This window comes from Bombina bombina, chromosome 6, assembly GCF_027579735.1.
Source record: "Bombina bombina isolate aBomBom1 chromosome 6, aBomBom1.pri, whole genome shotgun sequence".
NCBI lineage: Eukaryota > Metazoa > Chordata > Amphibia > Anura > Bombinatoridae > Bombina > Bombina bombina.
The window spans coordinates 27,921,063-27,941,269 of NC_069504.1; the positions used below are offsets into that span (position 1 = coordinate 27,921,063).

The following is a 20,207-nucleotide window of genomic DNA, read 5'->3' on the forward strand; positions in this document are numbered from 1 at the left end:
TTCTATCATCACATACACAAGGCAAGAAAAAAAAAAAAAAAAAAAAAAAAAAAAAAGGAGGACACGTAGAGCAGGTTCCAGAAGAAGGAAAAAGATCCTCAAAGAGAAAGGCAAAGAAGAACTAGCACTCAGTGTCGTCAATTTATCGAACTTTGAACTCACTGAAAGTCATATTAGTGTATTATCTAAGGGTCTGGGCTTTGCTCCCACTTACAATTTTTCGGTATTTAATACTTTGTTGGATCTCAATAAATTTGTTAGGAAGCTCACACTACGTAGACACTTTTCTAGTATTTCTGATAATGAGGAAGTGGAACTTGATGTACCAGATGAAATTGCTGAGGGTGAAAACAATGTATCTCTTCCCATCAGCAGTTTGCCCAGTACTAATCCAGAATCAACTTTTGATTTTAAAGACATCTGTATTCTGGAAGAATTAAGAATGCTGGACACTACTGCTGATGGTGTGAATGACTCAGATGTTCCAAAACCTAAAAGAACAAGATCTAATTTTTACCCCACTCAATCTAGGGGCACACATATTAATTTATTCCAAAAACAGGTGGAAAAAGAGATTGTGGAGTTGGGTAAACACACTACTACAACAGGCCATAGGGATAATCTTACAAAAAGACAAAAAGCAGCAATTAGACAATTAGGCCTAGATTTAGAGTTCGGCGGTAAAAGGGCTGTTAACGCTCCGCGGGTTTTTTTCTGGCCGCACCATAAATTTAACTCTGGTATCGAGAGTTCAAACAAATGCTGCGTTAGGCTCCAAAAAAGGAGCGTAGAGCATTTTTACCGCAAATGCAACTCTCGATACCAGAGTTGCTTACGGACGCGGCCGGCATCAAAAACGTGCTCGTGCACGATTCTCCCATAGGAAACAATGGGGCTGTTTGAGCTGAAAAAAAACCTAACACCTGCAAAAAAGCAGCGTTCAGCTCCTAACGCAGCCCCATTGTTTCCTATGGGGAAACACCTCCTAAGTCTGCACCTAACACCCTAACATGTACCCCGAGTCTAAACACCCCTAACCTTACACTTATTAACCCCTAATCTGCCGCCCCCGCTATCGCTGACCCCTGCATTACACTTTTAACCCCTAATCTGCCGCTCCGTAAACCGCCGCCACCTACGTTATCCCTATGTACCCCTAATCTGCTGCCCTAACATCGCCGACCCCTATGTTATATTTATTAACCCCTAATCTGCCCCCCACAACGTCGCCGACACCTACCTACAATTATTAACCCCTAATCTGCCGAGCGGACCTGAGCGCTACTATAATAAAGTTATTAACCCCTAATCCGCCTCACTAACCCTATCATAAATAGTATTAACCCCTAATCTGCCCTCCCTAACATCGCCGACACCTACCTTCAATTATTAACCCCTAATCTGCCGACCGGAGCTCACCGCTATTCTAATAAATGTATTAACCCCTAAAGCTAAGTCTAACCCTAACACTAACACCCCCCTAAGTTAAATATAATTTTTATCTAACGAAATAAATTAACTCTTATTAAATAAATAATTCCTATTTAAAGCTAAATACTTACCTGTAAAATACATCCTAATATAGCTACAATATAAATTATAATTATATTATAGCTATTTTAGGATTAATATTTATTTTACAGGCAACTTTGTAATTATTTTAACCAGGTACAATAGCTATTAAATAGTTAAGAACTATTTAATAGTTACCTAGTTAAAATAATTACAAATTTACCTGTAAAATAAATCCTAACCTAAGATATAATTAAACCTAACACTACCCTATCAATAAAATAATTAAATAAACTACCTACAATTACCTACAATTAACCTAACACTACACTATCAATAAATTAATTAAACACAATTGCTACAAATAAATAAAATTAAATAAACTATCTAAAGTACAAAAAATAAAAAAGAACTAAGTTACAGAAAATAATAAAATATTTACAAACATAAGAAAAATATTACAACAATTTTAAACTAATTACACCTACTCTAAGCCCCCTAATAAAATAACAAAGCCCCCCAAAATAAAAAATTCCCTACCCTATTCTAAAATACAAATATTACAAGCTCTTTTACCTTACCAGCCCTGAACAGGGCCCTTTGCGGGGCATGCCCCAAGAATTTCAGCTCTTTTGCCTGTAAAAAAAAACATACAATACCCCCCCCCCAACATTACAACCCACCACCCACATACCCCTAATCTAACCCAAACCCCCCTTAAATAAACCTAACACTACCCCCCTGATGATCTTCCTACCTTGTCTTCACCATGCCAGGTTCACCGATCCGTCCTGGCTCCAAGATCTTCATCCAACCCAAGCGGGGGCTAGACATCCACTGAAGAAGTCCAGAAGAGGGTCCAAAGTCTTCCTCCTATCCGGCAAGAAGAGGACATCCGGACCGGCAAACATCTTCTCCAAGCGGCATCTTCTATCTTCTTCCATCCGATGACGACCGGCTCCATCTTGAAGACCTCCAGCGCGGATCCATCCTCTTCTTCCGACGACTAGACGACGAATGACGGTTCCTTTAAGGGACGTCATCCAAGATGGCGTCCCTCGAATTCCGATTGGCTGATAGGATTCTATCAGCCAATCGGAATTAAGGTAGGAATTTTCTGATTGGCTGATGGAATCAGCCAATCAGAATATAGTTCAATCCGATTGGCTGATCCAATCAGCCAATCAGATTGAGCTCGCATTCTATTGGCTGTTCCGATCAGCCAATAGAATGCGAGCTCAATCTGATTGGCTGATTGGATCAGCCAATCGGATTGAACTATATTCTGATTGGCTGATTCCATCAGCCAATCAGAAAATTCCTACCTTAATTCCGATTGGCTGATAGAATCCTATCAGCCAATCGGAATTCGAGGGACGCCATCTTGGATGACGTCCCTTAAAGGAACCGTCATTCGTCGTCTAGTCGTCGGAAGAAGAGGATGGATCCGCGCTGGAGGTCTTCAAGATGGAGCCGGTCGTCATCGGATGGAAGAAGATAGAAGATGCCGCTTGGAGAAGATGTTTGCCGGTCCGGATGTCCTCTTCTTGCCGGATAGGAGGAAGACTTTGGACCCTCTTCTGGACTTCTTCAGTGGATGTCTAGCCCCCGCTTGGGTTGGATGAAGATCTTGGAGCCAGGACGGATCGGTGAACCTGGCATGGTGAAGACAAGGTAGGAAGATCATCAGGGGGGTAGTGTTAGGTTTATTTAAGGGGGGTTTGGGTTAGATTAGGGGTATGTGGGTGGTAATGTTGGGGGGGGGGGTATTGTATGTTTTTTTTTACAGGCAAAAGAGCTGAAATTCTTGGGGCATGCCCCGCAAAGGGCCCTGTTCAGGGCTGGTAAGGTAAAAGAGCTTGTAATATTTGTATTTTAGAATAGTGTAGGGAATTTTTTATTTTGGGGGGCTTTGTTATTTTATTAGGGGGCTTAGAGTAGGTGTAATTAGTTTAAAATTGTTGTAATATTTTTCTTATGTTTGTAAATATTTTATTATTTTCTGTAACTTAGTTCTTTTTTATTTTTTGTACTTTAGATAGTTTATTTAATTTTATTTATTTGTAGCAATTGTGTTTAATTAATTTATTGATAGTGTAGTGTTAGGTTAATTGTAGGTAATTGTAGGTAGTTTATTTAATTATTTTATTGATAGGGTAGTGTTAGGTTTAATTATATCTTAGGTTAGGATTTATTTTACAGGTAAATTTGTAATTATTTTAACTAGGTAACTATTAAATAGTTCTTAACTATTTAATAGCTATTGTACCTGGTTAAAATAATTACAAAGTTGCCTGTAAAATAAATATTAATCCTAAAATAGCTATAATATAATTATAATTTATATTGTAGCTATATTAGGATGTATTTTACAGGTAAGTATTTAGCTTTAAATAGGAATTATTTATTTAATAAGAGTTAATTTATTTCGTTAGATAAAAATTATATTTAACTTAGGGGGGTGTTAGTGTTAGGGTTAGACTTAGCTTTAGGGGTTAATACATTTATTAGAATAGCGGTGAGCTCCGGTCGGCAGATTAGGGGTTAATAATTGAAGGTAGGTGTCGGCGATGTTAGGGAGGGCAGATTAGGGGTTAATACTATTTATGATAGGGTTAGTGAGGCGGATTAGGGGTTAATAACTTTATTATAGTAGCGCTCAGGTCCACTCGGCAGATTAGGGGTTAATAAGTGTAGGTAGGTGTCGGCGACGTTGTGGGGGGCAGATTAGGGGTTAATAAATATAACATAGGGGTCGGCGATGTTAGGGGTAGCAGATTAGGGGTACATAGGGATAACGTAGGTGGCGGCGATTTGCGGTCGGAAGATTAGGGGTTAATTATTTTAAGTAGCTTGCGGCGACGTTGTGGGGGGCAAGTTAGGGGTTAATAGATATAATACAGGGGTCGGCGGTGTTAGGGGCAGCAGATTAGGGGTACATAAGTATAACGTAGGTGGCGGTCGGCAGATTAGGGGTTAAAAATTTGAATCGAGTGGCGGCGATGTGGGGGGACCTCGGTTTAGGGGTACATAGGTAGTTTATGGGTGTTAGTGTACTTTAGGGTACAGTAGTTAAGAGCTTTATAAACCGGCGTTAGCCAGAAAGCTCTTAACTCCTGCTATTTTCAGGCGGCTGGAATCTTGTCGTTAGAGCTCTAACGCTCACTGCAGAAACGACTCTAAATACCAGCGTTAGAAAGATCCCATTGAAAAGATAGGCTACGCAAATGGCGTAGGGGGATCTGCGGTATGGAAAAGTCGCGGCTGAAAAGTGAGCGTTAGACCCTTTAATCACTGACTCCAAATACCAGCGGGCGCCCAAAACCAGCGTTAGGAGCCTCTAACGCTGGTTTTGACGGCTACCGCCGAACTCTAAATCTAGGCCTTAGAAAGTAAACACGATCTTGTCATTCGTTCATCAGACAAAGGAGGTAATGTCGTAGTTATGAACAAAGCACAATACATTAATGAAGCCTATAAACAATTGAACGATGGCATCACATACAGGAAATTATCTCATAACCCAGAGAAAGAATTCACCCATAAATTGGATAGGCTACTTGAAGATGCACTTGCATTGGGCTTTATTTCACAAGAGCAGTGTGTTTCCCTAATTCCACAATTTCCCGTGACGCCGGTCTTTCACCACCTACCTCAAATTACATAAGGACTCAGTCAACCCACCAGGCCGTCCAATAATTTCTGGGATTGGCTCGTTGTTTGAACCATTGTCTGAGTGGGTTGACTCAGTCCTACAGCCCCTAGTACAGAACCTTAGTAGCTATCTAAGGGATTCATTCCATCTTTTAACTATCATTGACAAGATGAGATGGGATAAAGATTATAGGTGGGTGGTGATTGACGCGGTGTCACTATACTCACGTATACCGCACAGTTTGGGATTGTGTGCCATTGGTTTCTTTTTGGATAATTATACCAATTATTCCAGGGAATTTAAATTGTTCTTTTGTGAGACTGTCGAGTTCCTACTGTCCCACAATTACTTCATGTTTAATGGAGAATATTTTCTACAAATCTGTGGTACTGCGATGGGGGCGAAATTTGCCCCCTCATTCGCTAACTTATTTGTGGGATGGTGGGAACTCGGCAGCCTCTACAATAGCAATAACCCTTTCATAGATAACATCTGCATATATATGCGTTACATTGATGACCTTATCTTTGTGGTCAAAGGTGACTTTGTCTTTGAGGATTTCCTCAAATTTGTAAACAATAATGATCTACATCTACAGTTCACGGGGGAGATCCAAGATAAAGAAGTTCATTTTTTGGATCTCACCTTAGTTGGCTCAGTTGAACTTAATAAGATCGTCACTGATACATATAGAAAGCCAACCTCTGGCAATACAATCTTACATGCCACATCCTGTCATCCCAAACATCTTATAAATTCGATACCTAAGAGTCAATTTCTTAGGTTGCGTCGAAACTCCAACTCAGATAAATTGTTTAATGTCCAAGCCATCAAATTGATGGATAGGCTAAGTGCTAGAGGTTACGATCGTAATGTACTCCAGCAGTCCTTAGATGAGGTGAGATGTACTTATAATCCTAAAGAAAGAAAGTGGAATAACAAGGCCAACAAAGCAATGTGTAGTAAGGATATAGTAGTATTTTCGACAGAGTATTCTTCACAATTCAATGATTTATGTAAAATTATTAAAGGTAACTTATCTATACTTAAAGGTGATGACATTTTAGTCAATTTTGTAGATAAGGTTAAATTTGTGCCTAAAAAGGCCCCCACACTTGCCAAAAAGCTTGTGCCCAGCATGGTGAATAGCCAAGTTGGTTCAAGGGGGTGCCAGTGGCTGAATAAGAAGGGCACTTTCAGATGTCTATCTAGAAACTGTCTCACCTGTTTACAGATATCCATGGAGACTGAATTCACTAGTCATGTAACCAAACAGAATTTTAAAATTAATCATTATGCAAATTGTAGTACAACATTTGTCGTCTATCTTATAGACTGTACCCTGTGTTCTGAACAGTATGTTGGTCAGACCTCCCGTGCCCTTAGATCGAGAATAGGAGAGCACAGAAGGGATATTAAAAATTATAACAAGGATTCGAGTGTAGCAAGACATTTCAACTGCTTACATTTTACTGATCAGCCAAAATTTACTGTAAAAGTAATAGACATAGCCAAAAAGCCCATTAGGGGAGGAAATATTTACAATATATTGTCCAAGAAAGAACTTTTTTGGATTTGGAAACTTAACACGAGGGCACCGTTTGGTCTAAATAAAGAATGGGACATTAGTTACTTTGTGGAGTAACTTGTGCCATCTTTAATAAAGTCCCATCTATGTAGACGCTCATTGTCATAGTCATATTAAGAATACTCATTTAAAAATTAAAAATTATCTATTTAGTTTTTATTTCTCCCTTGCCTCACTCTTATTCTCATTCTGAATACATTCTGAATATATCCAGTTTCACATTTTCATATCTTCATATTTTGACACCTTGATACATACAATTATACATATCTGTATATGTTTTCACATTAACTTTTTTTGTTTTTGTATTTATCTACCATTGTGAAAAAATATGAAGAAATATGAAAAAATATGAAAAAATATGAGAAAAAATATGAAAAAATGTGACAGTTTTACAACATATCTATATGAGACTCCTAAATTCCAAAACTGTGATTCCTGAAAGTATAAATTATTTTCAGATTTTTCAATCCCGCTGTTAACTTGGCAATGTGAATATGAATACAATTAGTGCATGACATTTTGAAAAATCAATACCATCTTTTCTAAGGTCTCATCAAAAAGTTGTATATTCCATTTGACATGTGCTATATTGTCTTTAAAATCTTTTTGATCCTTGATTTTTTTTTCTTGCCTTGTGTATGTGATGATAGAAAAATATATATATATATATATATCTTATATTTTATATTTTATATATATTTTTTATTTTTATTACTATATCGCATCTGACTTAGATTTATAATCAGATTTACTATTATTTCTCTTTTTGAGACTAATTTGGAACGTGTGTAACATGATCTATTGATGTGTTTTTCACATTCATTTTTATTTTATTTTCACTTTTGTACTTTCTATGTAACAAGTACCCTTTTTGTTTTTGTATTGTTATGTTACACCATTTCTTCTCACACCTGTGCAGTCTGCCTTTGAGACATTCATGTTGGGTATACCATGGCTTTGAATGATTGGCCATTGCTCCTTTAAAGGTGTGCTGCACAGGTGGTGAGCTATCCTATGATTAAGTGCTGCATAGCACGAAACATGTAAGGATTTGCTCCCCCCCTCCACCTGTATAGCTTGCATTTGTACTGTGCTGTGCTTGTCTATTCACCTACATGTTTTAAACTTTTTTGAAATAAACCTTTGGATTTTAAGGACTATGGAGTAAGAGTGCTGCTTCCCTCTACCTTTTACTTTTGGATTTGGTTTGATCCATATTTCTAGCTGGCACCACGCCAACAGTGCTTCTCTTTCCTTTGCCGACATTCTGAGGCTGCAATTGGACAGCGGCGCACACACCCCCTATAGGCTGTAGCGACGTCACTCTCCTACCCACTAGGATTGTATATCCCATACGTCACTAGCTCATGGACTCTTGCCAATTACATGAAAGATATATATGTGTATGTATGTATATACACACACATACATATACACACATACATACACACACATATAGATAAATAGATATACACACACATTTTCAATGAGTACGGGTATACTTGACCTCCATTTGGAGGGACTGTGTGTTTTTCTCCATTTGGGGATATTTCTCTTTTTTCATTTTTATATCTTCATTGGCTCACCAGATTTGCTTAGCTAGCTCCCAGTAGTGCACTATTGTTTGGGAGCTGACTTTAGCTGTGTGTAACACATTTGCAGTAGTTAAACACATAGGTATATTGAAGCAATAGCACAATAATAACATGCTCTAATACATTACAGCATTTTCCTTTTGCATTTGTTTGTCCCTTTGAGGGAGATTAAACACTAAATAAATTCCAGACAGAATAATGTATTAAAAGCAAACAGTGTCCTGAGAACAATAGCTTTTGTAAAGTTATACGTTTTATTGTACATAAAGCATTGGGGGCTTTCATGTTATAACCTAAGTTTCCTTTGCTGAGGCCAACCAGGGGCGGCTATAAATAGATCACCAGTGGCTTTGTACCATATAGCTGTGTTACGTCTGCATTACCTCTTCTAACAGGAATCTGTGACAACTCTCAGAATGAAATTACAGGGGACACAACTCTTCTAACAGGAATCTGTGACAACTCTCAGAATGAAATTACAGTAATAGGGGACACAATAAATTCTGATTGTATATTGCAAAAGTAACCATGTTATATAACACACGTTTACTGGGACACTAAAGTCAGAATTCAACTTTTATGATTCAGATAGAGAACAGAAACTTAAATAACTTTCCAATTTACTTCCATTATCGGTTTGTGCTCAAGCTTTTTTATGCACACTTTATGAGGCATCAGTAACTACTGAGCATGTGCAAGAGTTCACAGTGCACATATAAATGAGTTTGCAATTGGCTAGTCACTGTCACATGATACAGTGGGCAGATAAATTAAACGTTCTCTTTGAAATTTCTAATGCTATTGTATTTGTCTTTTTGTGCGTTTAAAGGGCCACTAAACCCAAAATCTTTCTTTCATGATGCAGATAGAGAATAGAAATTTAAACAACATTACAATTTACTTCTATTATTTATTTTGCTTCATTTTTTAGATATCTTTAGTTGAAGAAAAAGCAATGAACATGGCGAGCCAATCTATGTGCAGCAAACAATCAGCAGCTACTGAGCATATCTAGATATGATTTTCAGCAAAGAATACCAAGAGAATAAAACAAATTAGATAATATAAGTAAATTAGAAAGATGTTTAAAATTGCATTCTCTTTCCAAATCATGAAAGAAAAAATGTGGGTGGCATGTCCCTTTAAGGATTATACAATTTTACTGTATTTAATGCTCCTTTAATGTGTGTTTAGCAGCAGAAACAAAACCAACTACAGAACTACTGTTTTGCAGCATTTGCAGGTTACAGAATTGTGTTTTGGCCTCTCTAGGGAACGTGCAGTGGCGTCACTAGGGGGGTGCGGGCCGCACCTGGGTGACACCCTCCAATTTTATTGAAATTCAAAGAAATACAATGTAGAGATGCATATATTTTTTTATTAGAGGGGCCAGCATTTGTGAACATTAGTGGGACTGGGAAAGTTGTAGACACTTCATTTTGTTGAGCCAGCGCTGCAATTTCCACAAATAGTTTTCACAAATAGTTTTCCCGGCTGCTTTTGCTTGTTTGTACTTTGCTCCTCCCCTGCCCAATTTCACTATGAATGTTGTGGCGTGCTGTGGGGCTTGCAAAGTTGCGCTGCTAGCCTAATCCTGCCTGCCTATCTGTGCTCACTGCTCAGTGACATGTGGAACAGTGGAGTCACTCACTGCTGTGCTGTCTCTCTAATCGGGAACTGGGAAATCATGAGGGGATGCCTGGCACCTGACTGCATGACTGTCTGACACTGTCTCTAAAGTTACGGTACACTAAGTTCACACTGAAGAGGTAGGAGGGGAGGGCAGGTGGGGGTCTGGGGGTGGGCAGAGAGCAGAGGTGCTTGGCCATAAGAAGTGGTAGACACGCGGCCCAGGGCTGTGCACTGACAGACTTGGAACAGAGAGCAGAATTTTCAAGTTTGCGCCTAAACCTTTTCTTTAGTGATTTATTTTTAGAGTGCTCTGTTTATCTTTCATTTGATGCTCTGCTGAGCCAGGGAGCAGCTCTAGGCATGCGCTTTATAATTAATGCAGTGCAGTTTACATATTTTGTATGTGTGTGTGTGTGTGTGTGTGTGTGTCTGAGTGTTGTGTGTGTGTATCTGAGTGTTTCTGTGTGTGTGCCTGAGTGTTTTTGTGCGTGTGTCTGAGTGTGTTTCTGAGTGTTTGTGTGTGCATCCGAGTGTGTTTTTAAGTGTCTGAGTGTGTCTGAGTGTTTGTATGTGTATGTGCCTGTGTTTTTGTGTGTGTGCTTTCTGGGGGGAGGGGGGGTGACACCATAACGTACCGCGCCGGGTGACACCAACCCTAGTGACGCCACTGGGAACGTGGACAAAGTATAGAGGTATTTAGGGCTCAATTTATTAAGCCCTTCACCTCCCTATGACTGCAGGTTTGCACAAGAGAACCTGCAGTCAGTATTTATCAAGCAGCTGTCATCAGACACAAGAGAACCTGCAGTCTGTATTTATCAAGCAGAGGTCATCAGACACAAGAGAACCTGCAGTCAGTGTTTAACAAGCAGAGGTCATCAGACACAAGAGAACCTGCAGTCAGTATTTATCAAGCAGAGGTCATCAGACACAAGAGAACCTGCAGTCAGTATTTATCAAGCAGCGGTCATCAGACACAAGAGAACTTGCAGTCAGTATTTAACAAGCAGCGGTCATCAGACACAAGAGAACCTGCAGTCTGTATTTAACAAGCAGCGGTCATCAGACACAAGAGAACCTGCAGTTCGAATTTATCAAGCAGAGGTCATCAGACACAAGAGAACCTGCAGTCAGTATTTATCAAGCAGCTGTCATCAGACACAAGAGAACCTGCAGTCAGTATTTATCAAGCAGCTGTCAATAGACACAAGAGAACCTGCAGTCAGTATTTATCAAGCAGCTGTCATCAGACGCAAGAGAACCTGCAGTCAGTATTTATCAAGCAGCAGTCATCAGACACAAGAGAACCTGCAGTCAGTATTTATCAAGCAGCGGTCATGAGACACAAGAGAACCTGCAGTCAGTATTTATCAAACAGCGGTCATCAGACACAAGAGAACCTGCAGTCTGTATTTAACAAGCAGCGGTTATCAGACACAAGAGAACCTGCAGTCAGTATTTATCAAACAGCGGTCATCAGACACAAGAGAACCTGCAGTCAGTAATTATCAAGCAGCGGTCATCAGACACAAGAGAACCTGCAGTCAGTATTTATCAAGCAGCTGTCAATAGACACAAGAGAACCTGCAGTCAGTATTTATCAAGCAGCGGTCAGACACAAGAGAACCTGCAGTCAGTATTTATCAAGCAGCGCTCATCAAACACAAGAGAACCTGCAGTCAGTATTTATCAAGCAGCGCTCAAACACAAGACAACCTGCAGTCAGTATTTATCAAGCAGCGTTCATCAGACACAAGAGAACCTGCAGTCTGTATTTATCAAGCAGCGGTCATCAGACACAAGAGAACCTGCAGTCAGTATTTATCAAGCAGCAATCAGACACAAGAGAACCTGCAGTCAGTATTTATCAAGCAGCGGTCATCAGACACAAGAGAACCTGCAGTCAGTATGTAACAAGCAGCAGTCATCAGACACAAGAGAACCTGCAGTCAGTATTTATCAAGCAGACACAAGAGAACCTGCAGTCAGTATTTATCAAGCAGCAGTCATCAGACACAAGAGAACCTGCAGTCAGTATTTATCAAGCAGGGGTCATCAGACACAAGAGAACCTGCAGTCAGTATTTATCAAGCAGGGGTCATCAGACACAAGAGAACCTGCCGTCAGTATTTATCAAGCAGCAATCATCAGACACAAGAGAACCTGCAGTCAGTATTTATCAAGCAGCAGTCAGACACAAGAGAACCTGCAGTCAGTATTTATCAAGCAGACACAAGAGAACCTGCAGTCTGTATTTATCAAGCCCTTTACCTCCCTATAACTGCAGGTGTGCACAAGAGAACCTGCAGTCAGTATTTATCAAGCAGTGATTATCAGATGTTCCTTTACTAACCTCTTCTACAGACAAACATATCTGTATATACACACCATTTACTCCCACATGTACCTTTATACACACACACACACACCATTTACTCCCACATGTACCTTTATACACACACACACCATTTACTCCCACATGTACCTTTATACACACACAATTTAACACATACACATATACATACACACACTTATCTGAATATACAGACAACACCTACTCACACACAGACACACACCTATCTGAATACACAAAAAACATCTACTTTCACACAGGCACATGTCTGTATATATATATAAACACAAACGCCTATCTATATATACACCCACCATTTATTTACACACAAACTTGTATCTCTATATGCACACACTATTAAAGGGATAGCCTAGTCAACATTAAACTTTCATGGTTCAGATAGAGCATGCAATTTTAAGCAACTTTCAAATTTAATCTTATAATTAAATTTTCTTAATTTTCTTGGTATCTTTATTTGAAAAAGAAAGAATGAAAGCTTAAGAGCTGGCCCAGTTATGGTGCAGCACCTGGGTAGCACTTGGTGATTGGTGGCTACATTTAGACCCCAATCAGCAAGCTCTACCCCGGTGCTGAAATTAAAATGGGCTGGCTCCAAAGCTTACATTCTTGCTTTTTCAAATAAAGATACCAATAGAACAAAGACATTTTAATAATATGAGTAAATTAGAAAGTTGCTTAATATTGCATGGTCTATCTGAATTTTTAAAGTTTAATTTTGACTAGACAATCCCTTTAACTTTCAGACACACTCATATCTGTGTATACACACAAAATGTACTCACAGAGACACATATTTGTAGATACACACATCATTTAATCACCTACAGATAAACACATCTGTATTTACACACACACTCATTTCTGTATATGCACACGTCACTTAATCACTCAAACACATCTGTAAATATACACATACCATTTACTCACACACAGACACATACATCTATATATGCACACGCCACTTAATCACTCACATGAAAACGCATCTGTTTATACACACAAACCATTTACTCAGACACACACACACACACACACACACCATTTAATCACTCAGTTACACATTTGTAGATACACACACCATTTACTCACAGACACACATTATCTGTATATACACACACACACATTATCTGTATATACACACACATATGAATATACACACACCATTTACTTACATACACACACATGTATATACACAAGCACCAATTACTCACACACATCTGTAGATACAACACACACATATTTGTAGATACATACACCATGTAATCACTAACAGACAAACACATATCTGTTTATATACACACACACACAGAAATACCATTTACTCACACATCTGTATATACACACACCATTTACTCACAGACACCCACATATTTGTAAATACACCCACCATTTAATCACTATCAGACAACACATATCTGTTTATACACACATCTGTATATACAAACATCCAACATACTCATTTGTAGATACACACACCAATTACTCACACACATCTGTAGATACACACATATTTGTAGAAAAACTCACCATTAACTCACACACAGAAGTATCTGTATATGCACACGCCATTTAATCACTCACAAACACATCTGTATATACACACCATTTACTCACTCACACATCTATAAATTCATACACACCTGTATATACACAACCCATTTGCTCACACACAGACACACACGCACCTGTATATATACACACACACTAGTTAAACTCGTCACAGACAAACATATATGTATACACACACACACAGACACACGTACCTGTATACACACACACACACCATTTACTCACACACATACCTGTATATACACACACACAATTTACTCACAAACATACCTGTATATACACACACACACACACCATTTACACACACACATGTACCGGTATATACACAAACCATTTAATCACTCACAAACATACCTCTATATATACACACACCATTTACTCACACACAGTCACACACACCATTTTCTCACACACAGTCACACACATACCTGTATACACACACACCATTTACTCACACACAGTCACACACATACCTGTATATACACACACTTGTACCGGTATATACACACACCATTTAATCACTCACAAACATACCTCTATATACACACACACACACACATAATTTACTCACACACAGACACAAACACGCAATTTGTAAACACACACACACATGTAACTGTATATAAACACACCACTTACATAAAAAGACACCTCTTCTGAGAAGTTGGAGAAATTCTTTACTAAGAGTTGTGTATATAAAGGCTGATCACACAGAAGTATAATTACAAACAAAAACAATACAAGGCAAGTGTACAAATATATAAACAAAGAGCAGTGACTGTCACTGACAGGTGATGCATTAGATAAAACATTAGCACTTACCTGCACCAGAGTCACCGTCCTGTGTATAACAGACAGAAGAAGCTCAGTAAAACAGCTCCTGGCAGACGACAACAAGAACAGAGAAATGACCCCCTGAGGGTCTAGAGAGGGCTGAATGTACCACACAGTGCCAGCGGATCCCTTGCCCCAGCGAGCCCCTTGTAATGAAGGGCAAATCACTGGGGCTTTACACTCTGGGAGGGGTAAACAGAAAATGAAAAAAGCAGAAGCTGGATGTGAAACAACAAAAGGGAGGAGGGAGTGAGCACTTCCTGATTCTAACCTCTTCATGTCAGTGAGACGGGGGCAGAGCTAAGCTTCAGGTGTCACTGACCCCTCCCTAATGCACACAGCGGGGAGGGGCCCTACAGGTAACACAGAGTGCTCAGGTGAGAGGACCAGACACTGACTATGGGCCTAATGATCAGACACATTATACTGTACTGTGCACTCTTGTATAGAGCATTTATATGTGCACTCTTGTATATAGTATTTATACGTGCACTCTTGTATATAGTATTTATATGTGCACTCTTGTATAGAGTATTTATACGTGCACTCTTGTATATAGTATTTATACGTGCACTCTTGTATATAGTATTTATACGTGCACTCTTGTATAGAGTATTTATACGTGCACTACTCTTGTATATAGTATTTATATGTGCACTCTTGTATATAGTATTTATACGTGCACTACTCTTGTATATTTTATTTATATGTGCACTCTTGTGTATAGTATTTATACGTGCACTACTCTTGTATATTTTATTTATATGTGCACTACTCTTGTATAGCGTATTTATATGTGCACTCTTGTATAGAGCATTTATATGTGCACTACTCTTGTATAGAGTATTTATATGTGCACTACTCTTGTATAGAGTATTTATATGTGCACTACTCTTGTATAGAGTATTTATATGTGCACTACTCTTGTATAGAGCATTTATACGTGCACTACTTTTGTATATAGTATTTATACGTGCACTACTCTTGTATATAGTATTTATATGTGCACTGTCTTGTATAGAGCATTTATACGTGCACTCTTGTATATAGTATTTATATGTGCACTCTTGTATAGAGCATTTATACGTGCACTCTTGTATATAGTATTTATACGTGCACTCTTGTATATAGTATTTATATGTGCACTCTTGTATAGAACATTTATATGTGCACTCTTGTATAGAGTATTTATATGTGCACTCTTGTATAGAGTATTTATACGTGCAGTCTTGTATAGATTATTTATACGTGCACTCTTGTATAGAGCATTTATATGTGCACTACTCTTCTATATTGTATTTATATATGCACTCTTGTATATTGTATTTATACGTGCACACTTGTATAGAGTATTTACATGTGCACTCTTGTATAGAGTATTTACATGTGCACTCTTGTATATAGTATTTATACGTGCACACTTGTATAGAGTATTTACATGTGCACTCTTGTATAGAGTATTTACATGTGCACTCTTGTATAGAACATTTATATGTGCACTCTTGTATAGAGTATTTATACGTGCACTCTTGTATAGAGTATTTATATGTGCACTCTTGTATAGAGTATTTATACGTGCACTCTTGTATAGATTATTTATACGTGCACTCTTGTATAGAGCATTTATATGTGCACTACTCTTCTATATTGTATTTATATATGCACTCTTGTATATAGTATTTATACGTGCACACTTGTATAGAGTATTTACATGTGCACACTTGTATAGAGTATTTACATGTGCACTCTTGTATAGAGTATTTACATGTGCACTCTTGTATAGAGTATTTACATGTGCACTCTTGTATAGAGTATTTACATGTGCACTACTCTTGTATATTGTATTTATATGTGCACTCTTGTATAGAGCATTTATACGTGCACACTTGTATATAGTATTTATACGTGCACTCTTGTATAGAGCATTTATACGTGCACTCTTGTATAGAGTATTTATACGTGCACTCTTGTATAGAGTATTTATACGTGCACTCTTGTATAGAGTATTTATACATGCACTCTTGTATAGAGTATTTATACGTGCACTCTTGTATAGAGCATTTATACGTGCACTACTCTTGTATATTGTATTTATATGTGCACTCTTGTATATAGTATTTATATGTGTACTACTCTTGTGTATATAGTATTTATACGTGCACTCTTGTATAGAGCATTTATACGTGCACTCTTGTATAGAGCATTTATACGTGCACTCTTGTATAGAGCATTTATACGTGCACTACTCTTGTATATTGTATTTATATGTGCACTCTTGTATATAGTATTTATATGTGCACTACTCTTGTGTATATAGTATTTATACGTGCACTCTTGTATAGAGCATTTATACGTGCACTCTTGTATAGAGCATTTATACGTGCACTCTTGTATAGAGTATTTATACATGCACTACTCTTGTATATTGTATTTATATGTGCACTCTTGTATAGAGCATTTATACGTGCACTCTTGTATTTATACGTGCACTCTTGTATAGAGCATTTATACGTGCACTCTTGTATAGAGTATTTATACGTGCACACTTGTATAGAGTATTTATACGTGCACTCTTGTATATAGTATTTATACGTGCACTCTTGTATAGAGCATTTATACGTGCTCTCTTGTATATAGTTTTTATACGTGCACTCTTGTATAGAGCATTTATACGTGCACTCTTGTATATAGTATTTATACGTGCACTCTTGTATATAGTATTTATATGTGTACTACTCTTGTATATTGTATTTATACGTGCACACTTGTATATAGTATTTATACGTGCACTCTTGTATAGAGCCTTTATACGTGCACTCTTGTATAGAGCATTTATACGTGCACTCTTGTATAGAGTATTTACATGTGCACTCTTGTATAGAGTATTTACATGTGCACTCTTGTATAGAGTATTTACATGTGCAGTCTTGTATAGAGCATTTATACGTGCACTCTTGTATAGATTATTTATACATGCACTCTTGTATAAAGCATTTATATGTGCACTACTCTTGTATATTGTATTTATATGTGCACTCTTGTATAGAGCATTTATATGTGCACTACTCTTGTATATTGTATTTATATGTGCACTCTTGTATAGAGCATTTATATGTGCACTACTCTTGTATATAGTATTTATATGTGCACTACTCTTGTGTATATAGTATTTATACGTGCACTCTTGTATAGAGCATTTATACGTGCACTCTTGTATAGAGCATTTATACGTGCACTCTTGTATAGAGCATTTATACGTGCACTCTTGTATAGAGTATTTATACATGCACTCTTGTATAGAGTATTTATACATGCACTCTTGTATAGAGTATTTATACATGCACTCTTGTATAGAGTATTTATACATGCACTCTTGTATAGAGTATTTATACGTGCACTCTTGTATAGAGCATTTATACGTGCACTACTCTTGTATATTGTATTTATATGTGCACTCTTGTATATAGTATTTATATGTGCACTACTCTTGTGTATATAGTATTTATACGTGCACTCTTGTATAGAGCATTTATACGTGCACTCTTGTATAGAGTATTTATACATGCACTACTCTTGTATATTGTATTTATATGTGCACTCTTGTATAGAGCATTTATACGTGCACTCTTGTATTTATACGTGCACTCTTGTATAGAGCATTTATACGTGCACTCTTGTATAGAGCATTTATACGTGCACTCTTGTATAGAGCATTTATACGTGCACTCTTGTATAGAGTATTTATACATGCACTACTCTTGTATATTGTATTTATATGTGCACTCTTGTATAGAGCATTTATACGTGCACTCTTGTATTTATACGTGCACTCTTGTATAGAGTATTTATACGTGCACACTTGTATAGAGTATTTATACGTGCACTCTTGTATATAGTATTTATAGGTGCACTCTTGTATAGAGCATTTATACGTGCACTCTTGTATATAGTATTTATACGTGCACTCTTGTATATAGTATTTATACATGCACTCTTGTATATAGTATTTATATGTGTACTACTCTTGTATATTGTATTTATACGTGCACACTTGTATATAGTATTTATATGTGCACTCTTGTATAGAGCCTTTATACGTGCACTCTTGTATAGAGCATTTATACGTGCTCTCTTGTATATAGTATTTACATGTGCACTCTTGTATAGAGTATTTACATGTGCACTCTTGTATAGAGCATTTATACGTGCACTCTTGTATATAGTATTTATACGTGCACTCTTGTATAGAGCATATATACGTACTCTCTTGTATATAGTTTTTATACGTGCACTCTTGTATAGAGCATTTATACGTGCACTCTTGTATATAGTATTTATACGTGCACTCTTGTATATAGTATTTATACGTGCACTCTTGTATATAGTATTTATACGTGCACTCTTGTATATAGTATTTATACGTGCACTCTTGTATATAGTATTTATACGTGCACTCTTCTATAGAGCATTTATACGTGCACTCTTGTATAGAGTATTTATACGTGCACTCTTGTATAGAGCATATATACGTACTCTCTTGTATATAGTTTTTATACGTGCACTCTTGTATATAGTATTTATACGTGCACTCTTGTATATAGTATTTATACGTGCACTCTTCTATAGAGCATTTATACGTGCACTCTTGTATAGAGTATTTATACGTGCACTCTTATAAATACAATATACAAGAGTAGTACACATATAAATACTATATACAAGAGTGCACGTATAAATAATCTATACAAGAGTGCACTTATAAATACAATATACAAGAGTAGTACACATATAAATACTATATACAAGTGCACTCTTGTATAGATTATTTATACGTGCACTCTTGTATAGATTATTTATACATGCACTCTTGTATAGAGCATTTATACGTGCACACTTGTATATAGTATTTATACGTGCACTCTTGTATAGATTATTTATATGTGCACTACTCTTGTATAGAGCATTTATAGGTGCACTCTTGTATAGAGCATTTATAGGTGCACTCTTGTATAGAGCATTTATGCGTGCACTCTTGTATAGAGTATTTATACGTGCACTCTTGTATAGAGTATTTATACGTGCACTCTTGTATAGAGTATTTATACGTGCACTCTTGTATAGAGTATTTATACGTGCACTCTTGTATAGAGTATTTATACGTGCACTCTTGTATAGAGTATTTATACGTGCACTCTTGTATAGAGCATTTATACGTGCACTCTTGTATATAGTATTTCTACGGGCACTACTCTTGTATATAATATTTATACGTGCACTCTTGTATAGAGTATTTATGCGTGCACTCTTGTATAGAGCATTTATACGTGCACTCTTGTATAGAGTATTTATGCGTGCACTCTTGTATAGAGCATTTATACGTGCACTCTTGTATAGAGCATTTATGCGTGCACTCTTGTATGGAGCATTTATACGTGCACTCTTGTA

General features: G+C 37.3%; 1 protein-coding gene across 2 annotated transcripts in view; it reads right to left on the bottom strand.

The window, feature by feature from the left end:
- IRF5 (interferon regulatory factor 5) overlaps window positions 1-15,029 on the bottom strand; it is a gene marked incomplete in the record, with an annotated part of 118,967 nt that extends 103,938 nt beyond the window's left edge. The window contains 1 exon segment of one of the 2 annotated variants that reach the window (XM_053716342.1): window positions 14,751-15,029. 2 annotated transcript variants of the gene reach the window in all.
- Between the last annotated feature and the right edge of the window lie 5,178 nt (window positions 15,030-20,207).